Genomic DNA, 20648 nt, shown 5'->3' on the forward strand with positions numbered 1-20648 from the left:
CAGTGTGCCAATCAGTGGACCGAGTAAAACAGTAGAAGTAGACGAATCTTATACAGAGTGTTACAAAAATGTACTGCCAAGCCTCGTGATGGCTGGGTGTTGTGTGATGTCCTTAGGTTAGTTAGGTTTAAGTAGTTCTCAGTTCTAGGGGACTGATGGCCATAGATGTTGAGTCCTATAGTGCTCAGAGCCATTTGAACCATTTTTTTTGTACGGCCAAACCTTCAGGAAACATTCCCCACACACAAATAAAGAAAAGATGTTATATGGACATGTGTTCGGAAACGCTTAATTTCCATGTTAGAGCTCATTCTAGTTTCGTCAGTATGTACTGTACTTCCGCGATTCACCGACAGTAAGCCCAATTGAAGGAAGGTAAGCCGGCCGCGGTGGTCTCGCAGTTCTAGGAGCGCAGTCCGGAAACGTGCGACTGCTACGGTCGCAGGTTCGAATCCTGCCACGGACATGGATGTGTGTGATGTCCTCAGGTTAGGTTTAAGTAGTTCTAAGTTCTAGGGGACTGATGACCACAGCAGTAGAGTCCCATAGTGCTCAGAGCCACTGAAGGAAGGTAATGTTGACTTCGGTGCTTGTGTTGACATGCGACTCATTGCTCTACATCAGTACGTAGCATCAACAGGTTAGTGTTCATCACGAACGTGGTTTTACAGTCAGTGAAATGGTTACAAATACGGAGTTGGCAGATGACCATTTGATGTATGGATTAGTACAGGCAATAGCCATGGCGCGGTACGTTTGTATCGAGACAGATTTCTAGAACGAAGGTGTCCCGACAGGAAGACGTTCGAAGCAATTGATCGGCGTCTTAGGGAGCACGGAACATTCCACCGTATGACTCGCGACTGAGGAAGTTCTAGATTGACGAGGTCACCTGCAATGGACGAGGGAATTCTTCGTGCAGTTGACGATAACCCTAATGTCACCGTTAGAGAAGTTGCTGCTGTACAAGGTAACGTTGACCACGTCACTGTATGGAGAGTGCTACGGGAGAACCAGTTGTTTCCGGACCATGTACAGAGTGTGCAGGCACTATCAGCAACTGATTGGCCTCCACGGGTACAATTCTGCGAATGGTTCATCCAACAATATATCAATCCTCATTTCAGTGCAAATGTTCTCTTTACGAATGAGGCTTCATTCCAACGTGATCAAATTGTAAATTTTCACAATCAACATGTGTGGGCTGACGAGAATCCGCACGCAATTGTGCAATCACGTCATCAACACAGATTTTCTGTGAACGTTTGGGCAGGCATTGTTGGTGATGTCTTGATTGGGCCCCACCTACGCTCAATGGAGCACTTTATCATGATTTCATAGCGATACTCTACCTGTGCTGCTAGAACATGTGCTTTTACAAGTACGACACAACATGTGGTTCATGCACGATGGAGCTCCTGCACATTTCAGTCGAAGTGTTCGTACGCTTCTCAACAACAGATTCGGTGACCAATGGATTGGTAGAGGCGGAACAATTCCATGGTCTCCACGCTCTCCTGACCTCAACCCTCTTGACTTTCATTTATGGGGGCATTTGAAAGCTCTTGTCTACGCAACCCTGGTACCAAATGTAGAGACTCTTTGTGCTCGTATTGTGGACGGCTGTGATAACAATACGCCATTCTCCAGGGCTGCCTCAGCACTACGGCGATTCCATGCTACGGATGGTGGATGCATGTATCTTCGCTAACGGAGGACATTTCCTGTAACAATGTGTTTGAAGCCACGCTGGTACGTTCTGTTGCTGTGTGTTTGCATTTCGTGATTAATGTGATTTGAAGAGAAGTAATCAAATGAGGTCTAACATGGAAAGTAATCGCTTCCGGACACATGTCTACATAACATATTTTCTTTCTTTATGTGTGAGGAATGTTTCCTGAAAGTTTGACCGTACCTTTTTGTAACACCCTGTATTGCCAGACGAAAGAATCACAGAGGTCGACCTTCTAAAAGCAAAGTACAACATATTTGTCTTTTCGGTGGCATGGAAAGAGAGTCCCAGAAGTGTTTTGTTGTGAGGGTATTGTCCCGATACAAGGTGACTTTAGTGGGTCTCATAAAACATTTAATACTGCCTGGAACAAAAGTCATCACAGACGGGTTTCAGTCGTACCAGACTCTGAAAGCTGAAGAGTTCGAGCACGAATTCGAGAACCACTCTGTGGAGTTCGTCTCTTCAGATGACGCCAGTCGCCATACCCAGAATATAGAACGGCTGTGGAAATCTCTCAAGTCTACCAAAAAAAGAGAGATGAACTGTATTTGTTCCATTATCTCCACTTCCAAAAGGTGCGTTTACAGGGGAAAGTCGACGCATGCCACAGTCTGCCAATATTCCTGCCATATTGGCAGAGTTTTCCCTGGGTACGGGAAAATAGGAATTGCCCCTGTATACATCACGCGTACACAACTTTCCCACTAGAGCGCGCCCCACTACGCACAACAGCGCAGGCGCAGCGCTCGTCCGCCTCCGCACTATGAGATGGCGCTGCCTTAGAGACGGACCAAATTCTGCTTCCGCCGATCTGCGTATTAATATGTAACGCAGCCAATGAGATTGCTGCTAACGTAGAACCTTTTCTCCTCGCGGATCACACTCGTGCAGTGATACCTGAACGCTCGTGGTATTATAACGAGTGTACAGACCTCCGATTAGTCAGTCTGCATTAGTCTGTAGTCAAGTTTCAGTCTGTGCCTAATAAGATTATCATATTCCGGTACGTAGCCATGAAGATAAATGAATAGATACTTTGTCAAGTATCAGAGATATGTGGGAATACGATTAACGTACCAAGACCAACGGACCTTCAGATTGTCAATTGTAAATAGCATCCAGAAGTTAAGTAATTTCTATGCTTTCTAGTATTTTAATAAATGTGACAATTAATCGTTCTTTTAAAGTTGGTCACCGTCAATCTGCTACTCTAAGCGTACAAGTGGCATTTCTATCGTCTGACCTAACGGCAGAAGATAAACACGCCACGATAAGTAACGAGACATACTGCTCACACTCGCCTACTTCGCTAGACCGACAAGTCAAATAATCTGACGGTGTAATCACTGAAGGTCTTATAGTACGCACACCACACTATCACAAGACGATAACACCGACAACGAGTAAGGTAAGTCGTCTCCTTTGAATTTACAAGTGCTTCTCTAACGCTTATCTTTTGTCGTTGCTGTAGTGACAGCTTGAAACATACTCTTAACGCGCACCTCGAGGCTTCCATAATCGATTTACTATCGCACGTTCGATAAGTATCGTTTGGAGCCCTCCAACTTCGATAAGCAATCATTGTTGGAAATCAGACCGCACGGCTACCCCGCACGGCCGAAAAGTTTTCGCTCATCAGCGAAGAGCATAAATAAGGTAAGAATGGCGTTGCTCACGAGTGTGCTGGTTACTTGTCAGCTTCCTAGCAGTGAACAGTTTTTAACCTCGACAGAGAGACAAACCCCGCTGTTGTGCGAGGAGGCAGGGAGGTGTGGCGTTATTGCTCCCACGTCACACCTGCCGCCGCCAGACACCCCCATCTCGCTAATGGCCGCCTCTGCCCTCCTCCGAGGCTCTAGGGGACCCAAATTAATTGAAACCCCTCCGCCTTCTCGCTAGCTGGCTCCAATTTCCTTCCCGCATCTCTTTCTTCTCTGCAGCCTGGTCCCCACATATGCTTTTATTGCCTCCGCTTATCTGCTTTAACCTCCCTCACCCTCCCCCCCCCCCCCCTCCCCACCCAACGCTTACCGCTACTTGTGCGCTATACAGCCAATCTCCTTCTTGCGGCTGCGCCCTCTCTAGTACCATCTGCAGAGGGAAACTGGGCCAGCAAACAGTCGCGAGAAAGGTGAGACTCGTGCGTTGGGTGAACGTGCACCATTTTACTGCCGTCGTCAGGATCGTGCAAAAACACAGAAATATGTCGCGCATTATTTATACGTAGCACATGCAAAAGCTTAGGACTGATGACCGCAACGACAGCGTAACATCTTCAACTTTTGTACTCCTTTCGTCCTCAACTGCGTATGACATTACGGTATGTCGATAATACGAGGCGTGTTTTTTTAAGTAAGTACCATTTTGAAATTTAAAAAAAAATGACGTGCTAAGATGTCTCAATAATTTTATTTTTACATGAAAGCCTCTCCTTAATCAACTTTTCTACATAATTTCCGTCAATACTGAGGCACTTGTCATAACGTTGTACCAGTTTTTTAATAACCTCCCCATAGAAGTCTGCCGCCTGACTTGTTAACCACTGCATCACCACTGTTTTGACTTCGTCATCGTCTCGAAGGCGCTGACCGCCCAGGTGTTTCTTCAAGTGCAGGAACAGGTGGTAGTCACAGGGCGCAAGATCAGGGCTGCACGGAGGATGAACTAGAGTTTCCCATTGAAAAGATTTGATGAGATCTTTGGTCTGATTCGGCACATGCGGACGGGCATTGTCTTGCAGCAAAACGATGCCCTCGCTGACGTAGGCCACCCATGTTTAATCACATGGTTCAAATGGCTCTGAGCACTATAGGACTTAACACCTTAGGTCATCAGTCCCCTAGAACTTAGAACTACTTAAACCTAACTAACCTAAGGACCTCACACACACCCATGCCCGAGGCAGGATTCGAACCTCCGACCGTAGCAGTCCCGCGGTTCCGGACTGCAGCGCCTAGAACTTCACGGCCACCGCGGCCGGCCATGTTTAATCGCCAGTAACAATTTGGCCTAAGAAATCATCACCGTCGTTGTGGTACCGCTCAAGGAAAGTCAATACACTGTCTAAACGTTTGGTTTTGTGCACATCCGTCAACATTTTCGGTACCCAACGTACGCACAATTTTCGGTAATTCAAGTGCTCGGTCACAATGCCATACAAAACACTACGAGAAACATTAGGAAAGTCATCCCGCAAGGAGGAAAACGTAAAGCGTCTGTTTTCTCTTACATTATTGTCCACTTCCTGCACCGAAGTTTTAGTAACGACCGAAGGACGCCCGCTCCGCTGTTCATCATGTATATTTGTGCGGCCATTTTTAAATGCTCTCACCGACTTTCTTACCATTCCATCACTCATAATGTTTTCTCCGTAAACTGCACAGATCTCATGATTAATATCGATCGCTTTTAGGCCTTTAGCACTAAGAAATCTTATAACAGCCCGTACTTCACAGTCGGCGGGACTCACGATTATCGGAGGCGTCTTAAACACTCAGTACACAACGTAAACAAGGAAGAATCAGACTGTAATGGCGTCAGTGCGTAGATTAAGGTACAGGCTGTCACATAAAAATAAAATAATTGAGATATCTTAGCACGTCTTTTTTTAATTCCAAAGCGGTACTTACTTAAAAAAAACGCGCCTCGTACTTTGGAGTGCCGCGCCGAGTGGCCGTGTGGTTAGGGGAGCCGTGTACCGGATTGCGCGGCCGATACCGCTGGAGGTCCGAGTCCTCCCTCGGGCATGGGTGTATGTGTGTTGTTCTTAAGTTGGTTTAAATAGTATGTAAGTCTAGGGACAGATGAGTTCAGCAGGTTGGTCCCTTAGGAATTCACACACGCCGGCCGCGGTGGTCTCGCGGTTCTAGGCGCGCAGTCCGGAACCGTGCGACTGATACAGTCGCAGGTTCGAATCCTGCCTCGGGTATGGATGTGTGTGATGTCCTTAGGTTAGTTAGGTTTGATTAGTTCTAAGTTCTAGGCGACTAATGACCACAGCAGTTGAGTCCCATAGTGCTCAGAGCCATTTGAATTCACACACATTTGAACATCACTTTAGGGACCGTCTAATCATAGCTGAATAAAACACAATTTTTGTGCCATACATACTTAATCTTTATACTTTGTAAGTCATTTTTACTGGTCTGTATTACGTACATATTTTTGTTTACGCTTTTCAGTTTACACTTAGGACGTTGTATATATATATATATATATATATATATATATATATATATATATATATATATATATATATATATATATATGCTATAAGCAGTTCTGGCACTTTTTGTTTTTAATGATGTAGTAATATTTCGAATGGCTCTAACAAGGGAACCTCCCCATCGCACCCCCCTCAGATTTAGCTATAAGTTGGCACAGTGGATAGGCCTTGAAAAACTGAACACAGATCAATCGAGAAAACAGGAAGAAGTTGTGTGGAACTATAAAAAATAAGCAAAATATGCAAACTGAGTAGTCCATGCGCAGAATAGGCAACATCAGCGATAGTGTGAGCTTAGGAGCGCCGTGATCCCGTGGTTAGTGTGAGCAGCTGCTGAACGAAAGGTCCTCGGTTCAAATCTTCCCTCGAGTGAAAAGTTTACTTTCGTTATTTTCGCAAAGTTATGAACTGTACGTTCGTTCATTGACGTCTCTGTTCACTGTAATAAGTTTAGTGTCTGTGTTTTGCGACCACACCGCACAACCGTGCGATTAGTAGGCGAAAGGACTTGTGTCTCCAAAGGGAGTTACCTCGCGTCGGACGGACGGGCAGACAGATAATAATTGTGTCAACATAAAAAATCAAACTTTTCGCTCGAGGGGAGACTTCAACCAAGGTCCTCTCGTTCTGCAGCTGCTCACGCTAACCACAGGACCACGGCGTTCCTCCGCTCACGCTATCCTTGATGTTACCTGCCGGCCGCGGTGGTGTAGCGGTTCAGGCGCTCAGTCCGGAACCGCGTGACTGCAACGGTCGCAGGTTCGAATCCTGCCTCGGGCATGGACGTGTGTGATGTCCTTAGGTTAGTTAGGTTTAATTAGTTCTAAGTTCTAGGGGACTGATGACCACAGATGTTAGTCCCATAGTGCTCAGAGCCATTTTTTTGATGTTACCTATCTTGCGGATGGACTACTCCGTTTGTATATTTTGCTTATTTTTTCATAGATCCACACAACTTCTTCCTGTTTTCTAAACCGAAGTAACCTAAGGACATCACACATAACCATGTCCGAGGCAGGATTCGAACCTGTGACTGTAGCAGCAGCGCGGTTCTGGACTGAAGCGCATAGAACCGCTCCACCACAGCGACCGGCGATGTAGTAATAGTTTCGAGGATGTTGTTTTGCATGTGACTGGCATTTAAGAAGCGAGGAAATATAATTGTTAGGCAAGACAGTATATTGATCATTGTACTCGTAGGTTAAGTTCACTACCAGACGAATCCGGAGTGTATGGGCACAGAACTCGCAAAGTATTTTACTACAAGCTGATCAAGATGAGTCGACAATGGATCGGACAAAAGATTGACCGCCTTCAAGGAATTGAATAGATGAATGAATACGATTAGATTTTTCTTTATCTATGCACAAATACTGTACATGTAACCCATGCGACTTTCAATGCAAATATTACTCTTTACGCCAGTACGAGCTGTTAGGAACGTATGGAAAAATACGAATAATGTTAAGAGGGATATATGAGTGCTCAGATATAAACTTTGGAACTGCCAGCAATGAACTTTGTTTTGTAGTGAGGGAGACGGCCCAAACGTTTGTACATTTTTAGCATACACTGGTGCTCTGACAGAAGCATGAATGAAGAGATATAAATATACCGGGTGATCAAAAAGTCAGTATAAATTTGAAAACTGAGTATTTCACGGAATAATGTAGATAGAGGGGTACAAATTTACACACATGCTTGGAATGACATGGGCTTTTATTAGAACAAAAAAAAAAGAAAAATACAAACGTTCAAAAAATGTCCGACAAATGGCGCTTCATCTGATCAGAATAGCAAAAATTAGCATAACAAAGTAAGACAAAGCAAAGATGATTTTCTTTACAGGAAATCCTCAATATGTCCACAATCATTCCTCACCAATAGCTGTGGTCGGGGAATAATGTTTGCGAACAGCACTGTTAAGCATGTAAGGCATTGTCGTCGGATGTTGTCTTTCAGCTTCCCTAGAGATGTCGGTCGATCACAATACACTTGCGACTTCAGGTAACCCCAACGTCAATAATCGCACGGACAGAGATCTGTGGACCTGGGAGGCCAAGCATGACGAAAGTGGCTGCTGAGCACACGGTCATCACCAAACGACGCACGCAAGAGATCTTTCACGCGTCTAACAATATAGAGTGTTTTTTTTGTTCTAATAAAACGCCATGTCATCCCAAGCATGTGTGTCAATTTTTACCTCCCTATCTACATTATTCCGTGGTTTATTAAGTTTTCAAATTTATACTGACTTTTTGATCATCCGGTATATAGCAGCATGACAAGAGCTGGGCTTTAGCATACACAATTTTTATTTAATAGGTATGACCTAACAAGGGAACCTCCCCATCGCACCCCTCTCAGATTTAGTTATAAGTTGGCACAGTGGATAGACCTTGAAGAACGGAACACAGATCAATCGAGAAAACAGGAAGAAGTTGTGTGGAACTATGGAAAAAACAAGCAAAATATACAAACTGAGTAGTCCATGCGTAACATAGGCAACATCAAGGACGATATGAGCTAAGAAGCCCCGTGGTCCCGTGGTTAGCGTGAGCGGTTGCGGGAGGAGAGGTCCTTGGTTCAAGTCCTCCCACGAGTGAGAACTTTAGTTCTTTTTATTTTCGCAAAGTTATAATCTGTCCGTTCGTTCATTGACGTCTCTAGACACTGTGATAAGTTTAGTGTCTGTGTTTTGCGACCGCACCGCAAAACCGTGCGATTAGTAGACGAAAAGACGTGCCTCTCCAATGGGAACTGAAAACATTTGATCGCAAGGTCGTAGGTCAACCGATTCCTCCACAGGAAAATACGTCTGATTCTATGCGACACTGGTGACGGCATGTGCGTCACATGACAGGAATATGTTGCTGACCCAACTAACTTGTACACTTGGCGAATGGGTAAAAAGGTTCTCCTACCTTACCCGATTTAGGTTTTCTTGTGGATGTGATAATCACTCCCAAAAAAAGTGATGAAGACATAACGGACGGACAGATAATAATTGTCTGAAAATAAAAAAATTAAACCTTGCATTCGAGGGAGGACTTGAACCAAGGACCTCTCGTTTCGCAGCCGCTCACGCTAACGACGGGACCACGGCGCTCCTTAGCTCAGATTATCCTTGATGTTACCTATATTGCGCATGGAGTACTCAGTTTGTATATTTTTCTTATTTTTTTTCATAGTTCCACACAACTACTTCCTGTTTTCTCGATTGATCTGTGTTCCGTTCTTCAAGGCCTATCCACTGTGCCAACTTATAACTAAATCTGAGGGGGGTGCGATGGGGAGGTTCACTTGTAAGCAGCTGTAATTAAATGAACATGAACAACAGCCATCACTTTCACGACCAGATCAGTGAGTACGATAAGTCTCGTAGGAGAATAACAAATGGTGCACACTCAGGGCTAAAGATATATGTGATGATGTCACTAAGATCTCTATTCTAGATTTGTCTGATGTATATGATTATTATTATTATATTTATATTACAATCTGAAACTATGAATTGGTAATCACTGCGAAGTTAGGCTGTGAGTCCCGTGAAAATGAAATTCTTCCCCTCTTCCTCGTCCCCCCCCACCCCCAAATACACACAAAGTAAATTTTTGGTGAAAACAGCAATTCAGATCTCAAATTCGAGACGGTTCCCTGGGACAACCGGAAAAAACCGGGAATTTTTCATTGTTTTAATTTTCGGTTAAATTTTTGTGATTTTGACTGGTAAGGACTGATATTCTAATAAAGAATATTACTGTATCCCGCTTCTGCAGAATAATGCAGCAGAAATATAACATAAACGAGAGAAGAAAAGGAAATACGCCATTTACGACAACAAAACATTGTGCACACACAAACGTCTGCCAACAGCAAAATGGGCCAAAGGCCTTAGAACTGCAATACTCCGTAGCAAAAAACTGCTTCCGATGAGCGTGACGTAACAACTCTTCACATTAGGTTCGTTTGAGCAGCTGCCAACGGGCACACGCGCATGCGCAGTTCAGTGGTATATGCAGCACCTCCTCCCGTTTCTGGGCAACAGGAAAAATTTTTCTGGTGCGACCAAGCTGCCAGATTCGGGGGACCGGGGTAGTCTCCACATGACCCATGTTTACGTTTAGAGATTTTGGTGTTTCCTCTTCGTTTACGGCTCCCACGTCAAATGAAAACAAAACGGATTGCTGTGGTCGGGCGCTATCCAATGAATTAAAATACATTCACATTATTATGAAAGGCTGAAATATGTTATTAGTTTCAGTTTTTTATTTTATTTTATTTCCACATTTTTGGCAGCCAAGCATTAATCGCTTTGCAGTATAATGAAGTTATTTTTATCGGTCTGCTTAAGGCAGGCAGTCAATCTATCTGAAACGAAGTGTTTCATTCCACAATATAGGTTAGTCCCAACTGTTCGCTGAATTTAAAGTGCACTTTTCATCCTCTGGCACTTCAACCATTCAAAGGTTTGATAAGTTTTACAGCTTCGTGGGAAAGTATACTGTCACTCAACGCGACAAAAGCGTATTTTCACCCGAGAAAGTGTTTTTAACTGGGAAATGCGGAAAAATCCGGAATGTTTTTTTCCTTGTCCACGTATACACCCTGGCTCCGCAATTTTGATACGAAAGTAACGGAATCATTAAGTAAAGCACATTTACAATGAGGAAAATGAACACTACAACTTTGCAAGCCGTGTTCTCCAGACGACCCACGTATACACGATTCGCGTTTCGGTATGCTAGAAGCACAAGGCAGTCTCATGTAATCCCTTTTTGCTGACGCCCTGAATAATAGTCAGAGGGAGGAACACCTCAAATAATTGGACTGTAAACAATAAATTGCAAATAAACGCGTACGCGGCTGATGATGTTCTTAAACAAGTGCGCCGATGAGCGAGGGCAGTATGAAGAATGATTATTATGAAATTAAATTAAATATGAATATGAACTGAGTACATTCCAGTAGTGCAAAGATAGTGAAATGAAAACTGTGGTTTAAGGATGTTTTGTTCCCACTGCGTAGGAAAATAGATCCGGAGTTTCAACGAAGAACGGGAAGAGTATCTAAATTCAGCATTCACATAAACATTAAGCTGTGTTACTTACCGGGATTTAGTAGTGAGGAAAGGGCTCTCGACTTCTTCAAAGACCTAGCAACTCTTCTCTGGTTGTAGTGAGCACGGCGCACGTAAAACCACGATGAAAGAAAGCACTCGGCAAACCAAGCGCGTAACACACGTACGCTTATGAAGTATGAAGTCCTATCAACTGTGACGGATAAGACCAGCTGCCGCACTGTGGTACCATACTGATTGCTGCGCCACCATTCTTGTCACCCAGTGGAAGTAGGGACAATGTGAATTTAAAAATAGGAAGTTAGCTTCAAAATGGTTCAAATGGCTCTGAGCACTATGGGACTCAATTGCTGTGGTCATCAGTCCCCTAGAACTTAGAACTACTTAAACCTAACTAACCTAAGGACATCACACACATCCATGCCCGAGGCAGGATTCGAACCTGCGACCGTAGCAGTCGCACGGCTCCGGACTGCGCGCCTAGAACCGCGAGACCACCGCGGCCGGCAGTTAGCTTCACAATGACACTTATGCAAGTGCATATTGAGGGAATTTGTAGAGAAAGGAATAAATGTAGCCTCACTGTCAGCTCACGTGTTAACACAAGAGAAGAAATCTGGCGACACCACAGAGGTAATAGAGGAAAACGTAGTTGGGTTGGGTTGTTTGGGGAAGGAGACCAGACAGCGAGGTCATCGGTCTCATCGGATTAGGGAAGGACGGGGAAGGAAGTCGGCCGTGCCCTTTGAAAGGAACCATCCCGGCATTTGCCTGGAGCGATTTACGGACATCACGGAAAACCTAAATCAGGATGGCCGGACGGGGGATTGAACCGTCGTCCTCCCGACTGCGAGTCCAGTGTCTAACCATTGCGCCAACCCGCTCGGTGGAGAACGTAGTATTCTTATATGTATGAATATACAAATGCGGCCAAAAGTATTCAGACACTGGGAGTAATCGGAGAAGTAGATCAGAAGATCAAAACAAATTGCAAAATGATTTAGAAAAGTTATCTGAATAGTGCGAAAAGTGGCAGTTGAACCTAAATAACGAAAAGTGTGAGGTCATCCACATGAGTGCTAAAAGGAACTCGTTAAACTTCGGTTACACGATTAATCAGTCTAATCCAAAAGCCGTAAATTCAACTAAACAACAAGGTATTATAATTACGAACAACCTAAATTGGAAAGAACACATAAAAAATGTTGAGGGGAAGGCTAACCAAAGACTGCGTTTTATTGGCAGGACACTTAGAAAATGTAACACACTTACTAAGGAGATTGCCTACACTATGCTTGTCCGTCCTCCTTTAGAATACTGCTGTGCGATGAAGAATCCTTACCAGGGAGGGCTGACGGAGTACATAGAAAAAGTTCAAAGAAAGGTAGCAGGTTTTGTACTATCGCGAAATATGGAAGAGAGTGTCACAGAAGTGATACAGGATTCGGGGTGGACATCGTTAAAAGAAAGGCGTTTTTCGTTGCGACGAAATCTCTCGAAATTCCCATCACCAACTTTCTCCTCCGAATGCGAAAATCTTTTGTTGACACCGACCTACATAGGGAGGAACGATCACCGCGATATATAAGGGAAATCAGAGCTCGTACGGAAAGATATAGGTATTCAATCTTTACGCGCGCTATAAGAGATTGCAATAATAGAGAATTGTGAAGGTGGTTCGATGAACCCTCTGCCAAGCACTTACATGTGATTTGCAGAATATCCATGTAGATGCGGATGAAGTACACCTTACATGTGTTTTTAACCCAGAACATGTATTTTATTCTTTACAACTGTGTAATACATATGTCAATTTGAACAGATGCAGAACAAGTAACAAAACAAGCCTTATGGAAAGAAAGGAAATCGAAATATACAATGGGCTAAAGTGTTCAGACACTCAGCAGCCAGTATTTGGGTAATGCGTCCCTTTCCCTGTATTACAGCCCTCAATCTTTGTGGCAGACAGTAAACAACCTTTTTCATTATATCTGAACCAATATTCATCCATTCTTCTTCTATTAATGCACGCTAATTTGTGAAACTACTTACATGTCGTTTGTGTAGTCTCCTTTTCAGTTCACTCCAGATGTTTTCGAAGGCACTGAGGTCCGGAGACTGCGTTTGGGTAATTAGGCTTGTTGTATAGGATACAAAGTTTGACCGTTTCTGCCGTATGCTTAGGATCATTGTCTTGATGGAAGTACAAATCATCTCCAAAATTCAATTTCGCAGCACTTTTCGTCAGATTTTGTTGGAGTATTTTGAGATAGACAAATTTGGCCACAGTGCCTTCAAATACATACAAGCTCTCCAACACCTCTGGAAGAGATACATCCCCACACCATCACAATGCCGCCTTGATGTTTGATGGTTGCGTGCATGTCTTTGGGCTCCCACTCCGTGTTTGCTTGACGCCGTACTAAACTGCGGCCATCCACGTGGCTCAAAGTAAATCTGCATTCATCACTCCACAGAATCGTGTCCCAAAATATCAACTCTTTGCAGGCAAATTCTTCTGCAAAAAACATCCACATTTTTGCATTACACTTAGTGACGAACGGTTTACGCATGGCACTTTGGAATTGTACCCAGTACTGTTCAGCCACCTGTGCAATGTTCTAACACTAACTTCGGTACCAACGCCATCTGCCAGTTCTGCCGCTGTAGCAGGGGCCGTTGCCCGCGGGCCTTTTTCCAAAGCTGATTCACAAAGGAATACTGCACTGTAGTACCTTCTCTAGATTGTCGCACATGCGACAAAATGGTAGATCCCGATATAGATGACAGAGGGATAGAAAAACAATTAAAATGGCTCAAAAGAGGAAAGGCCGCTGGACCTGATGGGGTACCAGTTCGATTTTCCACAGAGGACGCGAAGGAACTTGCCCCCTTCTTACAGAGGTCTACCGTAGGTTTCTAGAAGAGCGTAGCGTTCCAAAAAATTGGCAAAGGGCACAGCTCATCCCCGTTTTCAACGGGACGTCGAACAGATGTGCAGAACTATAGATCTATATCTCCAACGTCGAGCAGTTGTAGAATTTTGGAACACGTATTATGTTCGAGTATAATGACTTTTCTGGAGACTAGAAATCTATTCTGTAGGAATCAGCATCGTTTTCTAAAAAGACGATCGTGTGAAACCTAGCTCGCGCTATTCGTCCACGAGACTCAGAAGGCCATACACACGGGTTCCCAGGTAGATGCCGTGTTTCTTGACTTCCGCAATGCGTGTGATAAAGTTCCACACAGTCGTTTAATGAACAAAGTAAGTGCATATGGAGTATCAGGTCAATTGTGTGATTGGATTGAAGAGTTCCTAGATAGCAGAAGGAAGCATGTCATTCTCAATGGAGAGAAGTCTTCCGAAGTAAGAGTCATATCAGGTGTGCCGCAGGGGAGTGTCGTAAGACCGTTGTTATTCACATTATACACTCCTGGAAATGGAAAAAAGAACACATTGACACCGGTGTGTCAGACCGACCGTACTTGCTCCGGACACTGCGAGAGGGCTGTACAAGCAATGATCACACGCACGGCACAGCGGACACACCAGGAACCGCGGTGTTGGCCGTCGAATGGCGCTAGCTGCGCAGCATTTGTGCACCGCCGCCGTCAGTGTCAGCCAGTTTGCCGTGGCATACGGAGCTCCATTGCAGTCTTTAACACTGGTAGCATGCCGCGACAGCGTGGACGTGAACCGTATGTGCAGTTGACGGACTTTGAGCGAGGGCGTATAGTGGGCATGCGGGAGGCCGGGTGGACGTACCGCCGAATTGCTCAACACGTGGGGCGTGGTCTCCACAGTACATCGATGTTGTCGCCAGTGGTCGGCGGAAGGTGCACGTGCCCGTCGACCTGGGACCGGACCGCAGCGACGCACGGATGCACGCCAAGACCGTAGGATCCTACGCAGTGCCGTAGGGGACCGCACCGCCACTTCCCAGCAAATTAGGGACACTGTTCCTCCTGGGGTATCGGCGAGGACCATTCGCAACCGTCTCCATGAAGCTGGGCTACGGTCCCGCACACCGTTAGGCCGTCTTCCGCTCACGCCTCAACATTGTGCAGCCCGCCTCCAGTGGTGTCGCGACAGGCGTGAATGGAGGGACGAATGGAGACGTGTCGTCTTCAGCGATGAGAGTCGCTTCTGCCTTGGTGCCAATGATGGTCGTATGCGTGTTTGGCGCCGTGCAGGTGAGCGCCACAATCAGGACTGCATACGACCGAGGCACACAGGGCCAACACCTGGCATCATGGTGTGCGGAGCGATCTCCTACACTGGCCGTACACCTCTGGTGATCGTCGAGGGGACACTGAATAGTGCACGGTACATCCAAACCGTCATCGAACCCATCGTTCTACCATTCCTAGACCGGCAAGGGAACTTGCTGTTCCAACAGGACAATGCACGTCCGCATGTATCCCGTGCCACCCAACGTGCTCTAGAAGGTGTAAGTCAACTACCCTGGCCAGCAAGATCTCCGGATCTGTCCCCCATTGAGCATGTTTGGGACTGGATGAAGCGTCGTCTCACGCGGTCTGCACGTCCAGCACGAACGCTGGTCCAACTGAGGCGCCAGGTGGAAATGGCATGGCAAGCCGTTCCACAGGACTACATTCAGCATCTCTACGATCGTCTCCATGGGAGAATAGCAGCCTGCATTGCTGCGAAAGGTGGATATACACTGTACTAGTGCCGACATTGTGCATGCTCTGTTGCCTGTGTCTATGTGCGTGTGGTTCTGTCAGTGTGATCATGTGATGTATCTGACCCCAGGAATGTGTCAATAAAGTTTCCCCTTCCTGGGACAATGAATTCACGGTGTTCTTATTTCAATTTCCAGGAGTGTATAAAAATGACCTTGTGGATAACTTCGGAAGTTCACTGAGGCTTTTTGCGGATGATGCTGTGATCTATCCAGAGCTTGTAACAATGGAACATTGTACTGAAATGGAGGAGGATCTGCAACGAATTGACGCATGGCGCAGGGAATGGCAATTGAATCTCAATATAGACAAGTGTAATGTGCTGCGGATACATAGAAAGAAAGGTCCTTTATCATTTACCTACAATATAGAAGGTCAGCAACTAAGCAGTTAATACCATAAATTACCTGGGAGTAGGTATTAGGAGTCATTTAAAATGGAATTACCAGATGCAAGACTAAGATTCATTGGAAGTATCCTTAGAAAATGCAGTTCGAAAACAAAGGAAGTAGGTTACAGTACACTTGTTCGCCCACTGCTTGAATACTGCACACCGGTGTGGGATCCGTACCAGATAGGGTTGATAGAGGAGATAGAGAAGAACCTTGGAGAGCAGCGCGCTTCGTTACAGGATCAATTAGTAATCGCGAAAGCGTTACGAAGATGACTGATAAACTCCAGTGGATGACTCTTCAAGAGAGACGCGCAGTAGCTCGGTACGGGCTATTGTTGAAGTTTCGAGAATATACCTTCACCGAGGGGTCAAGCAGCATATGGTTCCCTCCTGCGTATATCTCGTGAAGAGACTATGAGGATAAAATCAGAGAGATTAGAGCCCACACAGAGGCATACCGACAATCTTTCTTTCCACGAACAATACGAGACTTGAATAGAAGGGAAAACCGATAGAGGTACTCAGGGTACCCTCCGCCACAGACCTTCTGGTGGCTTGCGGAGTATGGATGTAGATGTAGATTCGAACGCTCTTCCTCTTTAATCTGTTCGTGAGTTTCTGAGGCCTCTGTCGTGGACGATTGAAGAGAGTTTTTTACTTCTTTCCATTTCTAAAAACTAAACTCCGTCCGAACAGACCTTGGAAGGCCCAACAGTACCGACCGGCCGCCGTGTCATCCTCAACTACAGGCGTCACTGGATGCGGATATGGAGAGGCATGTGGTCAGCACACCGCTCTCCCGGCCGGATGTCAGCTTACGACACCGGAGCCGCTCCTCAGTTCGCCTCACAAGGGCTGAGTGCACCCCGCTTGCCAACAGCGCTCGGCAGACCGGATGGTCACCCATCCAAGTGCTAGCCCAGGCTGACAGCGCTTAATTTCCATAGTCTGACGGGAACCGGAGTTACTATTGCGGTAAGGCCGTTCTTTCAATTTCTGGACGATATTAAAAATAGTTGCATGGCTTCGGTTCACGGCCTTGTCTATTTCTGAATACGATTTTTCCTCACTATGCACCCACACAGTAAGCCTTCGCTTTCCCACCGTCTTTTCTCTACTTTTACGGGGCAAGGCGCTACGTTGGTCTTTTCTGACGAGACCTGTGCTTTCCTGTAGTACGAGACAGCTGTCTTGCGTGCACTGACTGCTTGCTGCCGCCGAGTTGTGCCTTAAGGCTGCGGTTACCTTGTCAAGCGGGGCGGTGTCTGATTACTTTTGTCCCGCCTGTGATGGTAGCACAGAACTAATCGTTCCAGGCAACATAGTTGACGTCTTTCGAAACATTCCCTGCCTTTTGGCACATACGCAGATACACATTCCATGTATGCCTCAGTCGCAATTAACCGTGAGACAGCCGACCGCAGTGGCCGAGCGGTTCTAGGAGCTTCAGTCTGGAACCGCGCTGCTGCTACGATAGCAGGTTCGAATCCTGCCTCAGGCATGAATGCGTGTGATGTCCGTAGGTTAGTTAGGTTAAAGTAGTTCTAAATCTAGGGAACTGATGACCTCAGATGTTAAGTCCCATAGTGCTCAGAGCCATTTGAATCATTTGAACCGTGAGACACGCATGTGACCTTTGAATACTTTTGTCCACCTCTGTATGTATATAGTATAAGATGTCTAATTTCTGTTAAAATATTTGTTTTATGTGAACTATCATTTTAGAAACAGATGGACATTTTTCAAAAGCATGGGGTACCATGGGGAGTCGCTGGTACCAAAAAACTATGCTTTGAGGGCCTTTTCATGGACTATTGAAACCAATTGAGATTCATCCTCTGACTTTAACATACAATACGTCACCCTAGGAGAACGTATACATACGTAGGAAACTTGTATATAGATATTTTTTGTTTCCGTTTTAGGTACGAGGAACTGTAAGTGTTTCATAGAAAATTAATTGTTTTATTGAAATATGAATGAATAAAATAACTACAAAGAGAGAAATCACTTTAAAGAAGCTAATGTGATACGAGGCAAGTTATGCAGTGTAATTAGATAAGTTAGAATGGTGTTTTGTGTCTAGAGACAATGTTCTCCTTGTAACTATAGTCGAAAGAGCAGAACGAAATAGCATTCCGTATTACTGTACAAACGCATACGTGAAAGAACCACGTACAAGGTCATAGAATATCAAAGCAACATGGACAATACCGTTATGAATATTAAGATTTTATAATATCCGAGAACACTGTGGCAAAAGTGAAAGATAGTATGTAACAAACACTTTGTGAAGTGAACTACACAGACTTCACCCACGAGGGCGTAAGACGTTACAATAATTAATTTCGTTGCCAGATGGAATATTGAGATCTCTGTAGACAATTAGTAGATATGTTGTGGCAGGGGTAAAATACAGGGAGCGAAAGGCTATTTGCAATTTGTATAGAAGCCAGATGGCAGTTACAAGAGTTGAGGGGGACGAAAGGGAAGCAATGGTTGAGAAGAGAGTGAGACAGGGTTGCAGCCTATCCGCGATGTTATTCAGTCTGTATATTGAGCGAGCAGTAAAGGAAACAAAAGAAAAATTTGGAGTAGCAATTAAAATCCACGAAGAAGAAAAAAAAAACTTTGAAGTTTGCCGACGACATTGTAATTCCGTCAGAGACAGCAAAGGACCAGGAAGAGCAGCTGACCCGAATGGAGGATGTAAGATTAACATCAACAAAAGCAAAACGAGAATAATGGAATCTAGTCGAATTAAATCAGGTGATGCTGAGGGAATTACATTAGGAAATGAGACAATGTAGTAGATGGGTTTTGCTATTTGGGAAGCAACATAATTGATGATGGTCGAAGTAGAGAGGATATGAAACGTAGACTGGCAATGGCAAGGAAAGCGTTTCTGAAGAAGAGATATTTGTTAACATCGAGTATTGATTTAAGTGTCAAGAAGTCATTTCTGAAAGTATTTGTATCAAGCCATGTATGTAAGTGAAACATGGAAGATAAACAGTTTAGACAAGAACAGAATAGAACCTTTCGAAATGTGGTGCTACAGAAAAAAGCTGAAGATTAGATGGGCATATCACGTAACTAATGAGGAAGTACTGAACAGATTTGAGGAGGAGGACTTTCTGGGCCGGCTGCTGTGGCAGAGCGGTTCTAGGCGCTTCAATACGGAATCGCGCTGCTGCTATGGACGCTGGTTCGAATACGGCCTTGGACATGGATGTGTGTGATGTCCTTAGGTTATTTAGGTTTAAGTAGTTCTAAGTCTAGGGGACTGATGACCTCAGATGTTAAGTCTCGTGGTGCTAAGAGCCATTTGAACGATTTTTGGACTTTGTGGCCCAACTTGACTAGAAGAAGAGATCGGTTGGTAGGACTCATTTTGAGTCATCAAGGAAGCGCCAATTTAGTATTGGACGGAAGAGTGGAGGATAAAAACCGTATATGGACACCAAGACATGAATATAGAAAGAAGATTCAGAAGGTTGTGGGTTGCAGTAGTTACTCGGAGATGATGAGGCATGCACAGGATAGGGTAGCATGGAGAGCTGCATCAAACCAGTCTCAGGACTGAAGACCACAACAACAACATGTTAAGTTTGAGCTTGTTATGTCATATTCTGGCATCTTTCGTTTTGTAGCGTCAATAGAGCTTGGGTGCATGGGAATATGTCCGTTCGTTATATAATAGTTATTAAGAAATCGCTGTACAAAATTATTATAGTCCTGTGGTACCTTTTCCTGCAGAGAAGGCGAAGTTCAGCGGTTCTTCGAGACTGTAAAACAAGATAAATGAAGACGGGTTAATTCCTGGCTGAACCTGAACTGTATCAAAATAGCACTCAAAGAGAGTAGTTCTGACACTCTTCGACCGCTTACAGTCTTCAACTTTCTGACTTCACGGTCAAAGCATAATAGTTTTCTCCTGGACAGATAATCAGAAAAACCCTTTGCCTCCCGCATACCGATCTAAAGCAAGACAGGTGCCATAATTATGAAACATGGCGCTAGGAAATAACCCGTTCGTACCTCTCTCGCTAATGTAAATTCCTTTCGTGTGCCACGACTAACAATTCCACCGACACTAATCCTCAAATTGCGAGTGTATCAGATTTTCAAAGTTATTAAATTATTTTTCTGTCACTAAGCAGTCAACCATTTTTCCAACCCCGTCAGTAAACGCAAGTCACACAGGAGGAGCTTTTACAGGACCTGTACGAAATAGGGATATTGAACATACTGAAAGAAGGGCAGCACGAATGGTAGCAGATTTGTTTGAGACTTGTGCAGGGACCATGGACATGTTGAAAACCTGAACTTGGAGAATCCTGAAAACAGATGCCAAGTATCCCACGAAGGCCTACATAAAAAGTTTCAAGAATCAGGGATAGCAAACGCAAGACTCATTCCGGCGTGAAAGGGGGGAGTTGTCATGCTCCATACGAGAATGGGACGCGAATAAGCTCTAATAAGTGGTCGATTGTGAAGTGCC

The 20648-nt window shown here is 44.8% G+C and overlaps 1 protein-coding gene across 1 annotated transcript in view; it reads right to left on the reverse strand.

Annotated features, from left to right (window-relative positions):
* The window catches only part of LOC126291467 (uncharacterized), a 2161958-nt gene that overhangs the window by 357596 nt on the left and 1783714 nt on the right, over positions 1–20648 (reverse strand). The gene's annotated exons all lie outside the window — the stretch shown is intronic.

The sequence above is a fragment of the Schistocerca gregaria genome, chromosome 9 (genome assembly GCF_023897955.1).
Source record: "Schistocerca gregaria isolate iqSchGreg1 chromosome 9, iqSchGreg1.2, whole genome shotgun sequence".
Taxonomy (NCBI): Eukaryota; Metazoa; Arthropoda; class Insecta; order Orthoptera; family Acrididae; genus Schistocerca; species Schistocerca gregaria.